At 39.9% G+C, this 2,315-nt stretch overlaps 1 long non-coding RNA gene across 1 annotated transcript; it reads right to left on the bottom strand.

The window, feature by feature from the left end:
- Positions 1-239: 239 nt before the first annotated feature.
- LOC144512189 (uncharacterized) lies at positions 240-1,140 on the bottom strand. The gene is made up of 3 exons (XR_013500970.1): positions 1,075-1,140; positions 393-455; positions 240-262 (listed from the first exon to the last, which is right to left on the bottom strand). It is a non-coding gene; the product is annotated as an uncharacterized LOC144512189 (long non-coding RNA).
- Positions 1,141-2,315: the final 1,175 nt, after the last annotated feature.

The following is a 2,315-nucleotide window of genomic DNA, read 5'->3' as shown; positions in this document are numbered from 1 at the left end:
CTTCAGCTGGGTCCCAAGATGAAGTGGCAGGCCGAGCTTGCGTTACAATAGACCCATCCAGCTGGGCGACCGGCTGGTTTCCTGTGTGGTGTTGACTCATCTAAAAAGAAAGTAGATATGAATATTGGTCAGTTCATTTTATGGTAGGTTTCTTGCACATGCCATTGCAAAAGAGAACTTATGCTGTTACATTAGACAATCGCTAAAAAAAACTAAAAAAAACACTTACATGCAGGTGCTGGAGGCAGTAACATCTGCTGACCTGAAAAAGGGCAGGAAAGGACAAACGCATCATAACAGTCACGTGATATGCACTAGGTTGAATTTCATTAGTTCCATGGTAGGAAATATGACTCTGGTTTCTTAAATACGTGCATAAATGTTAAGATTACGGACAGGGCTTCCAGACACACGCTCCGTCCTGAAATGCTTTCTTGCTTGTGGAATGGATTCATCTGAAAGAAAAGACCATACAATTTGTACTGATTAAAAAGAATATTTGAAGTGTAAATAATAATACATAGTCTGTACTTAAGGTCTTACTATGATTATCTAAATAAACGATGGATGTATTTAGACAACCAAGGAGGTGTAATCATTATGTCGTGCTAGGTTAGCCTGCAGTTTCGTGAATAGAGCTTCTCTTAATACATCCATGGCTTTATCTCTCATCCACGTTACAGGCTTTACAGCATACAGCCCTCGGATGTATCGTAAGATAAGTGTTAAACCCTAAACCCACATCGGCTCTTAGGGACACATAATATATTACGTTAACGTTAGCTAGCTACCTAGCTAACTAGCGCCATTGTTTAGCTTGAGCCGATAGCCCCGGCAGTTTTGGGAAACACTAATGATGTTAAATCCATGTAACAGGCTTTACTGCATACATCCATACATCCCTCGGATGTATCCTAAGATAATACTATGGATGTATTAATAGAACACATGGTGAATTACAGCCTCCAATTTGGACGTGCATTCAGTGAGTCCGACTGAGTTCAGCTCGACTCGCTGTATAATGCTGGCAACCATGTCGGAGCTTTCTTTAAGTTGTTTACCAAAATCTCTCACCTTGTTGTCCAGGTTCCTTATGGTGGTTAAAACATCACCGAGGGAAGGGTCAGTCTCTGTGGCCAACTTTGATGTATCCATGGGGCTAGCAGCTCGCAGCATAGCTAGCTGTGGAAAGCTAACTTGTTTCAGCGTTAGCATACGGGCTAGCAGTCTTTAGCGGAGAAAAGTCTTTACTGTTGACCGCCGACAATGTCTTTCTTGGTATCTTCGTCCTACCTTGCGTTATAACACCGTCGGTGAAGTGTAGTCAGCATGTGTTTTAGTCAATGGCAGTATTTCAGTTCGAATTTGGGACCAAACGAATGGATCTTAAAACCTTTTGTTTGCCCTGTTCACCAGGTGTATATACCGGTGTTGTATACGGAAGTCAGGACAGGACTTCAATCGGTCACCTGAAAGCAGAGGCACTGTCTTCCCCCTACTGGCGTGGTGGTGTAACAGTTAGATTTGTACACTGAACTGAACCACTTGTTAGTTATAAGTGAAATGAAAGAAAAATCGTTCTATTGATAGATTCTTGTTTTAAGTATTTTCGCCTAATACAGTTAAAAAACTAAATCAAGTACAAAAGTATTGTTTTTAACAAAATTATCAGCCTAAAAATAAATATATTCTCTTGCTATGTTTATCTTACTTAGATTTTATAAGACCAATCATTTTTGAGTGAATCTAAATCAAGTTACTGCAAACCTCAAAAACTTAAATGGAGCTGGTTTAAATAAACATTTTCAAAACCGCACTCAGAACATCCAAAAATAACCAAAAACAACCAAAGCGGGAACGTTGTGTGGAGGTACAGTGCAACCACAGGAGAACGTTTCATTTGTTTGGTTCCCTTAATGTTTAGGGAACATTATAACCATGAGGGAACATTCCCTAAATGTTAGTTTTTGGTTTGGTTTGAACTAACCTTTAGGGAACCAGAAACTAACGTTCCCTAAACGTTCTGTGTTAGTGGGGTTAGCAGGTAGCAATTACAGTTTTAACAAGCTAGCTGCAATATTCAACACAACATACATATCACCAATGCACCGTGATCAGAGTACATTCACAGAAATAGATTTGATGCAGCGGTCACAATCATAGATTAATAAATCAAACAAATGGCAACATTAGCCTTTACACATTAATAAACATACTATGTTCTATCTCTGCCCAGAACACTAAGCCTTACTGTATGTAGTCCATCAGTCCGTAGGTTTCCACGAAAGAACAGAACCGGTCCATGTCGCTCGTCA

The sequence above is a fragment of the Sander vitreus genome, chromosome 23 (assembly GCF_031162955.1).
Source record: "Sander vitreus isolate 19-12246 chromosome 23, sanVit1, whole genome shotgun sequence".
NCBI classification, from domain to species: domain Eukaryota; kingdom Metazoa; phylum Chordata; class Actinopteri; order Perciformes; family Percidae; genus Sander; species Sander vitreus.
The sequence above is the reverse complement of the archived record's forward strand: the minus strand, read 5'-3'. Positions and strand labels throughout refer to the sequence as shown.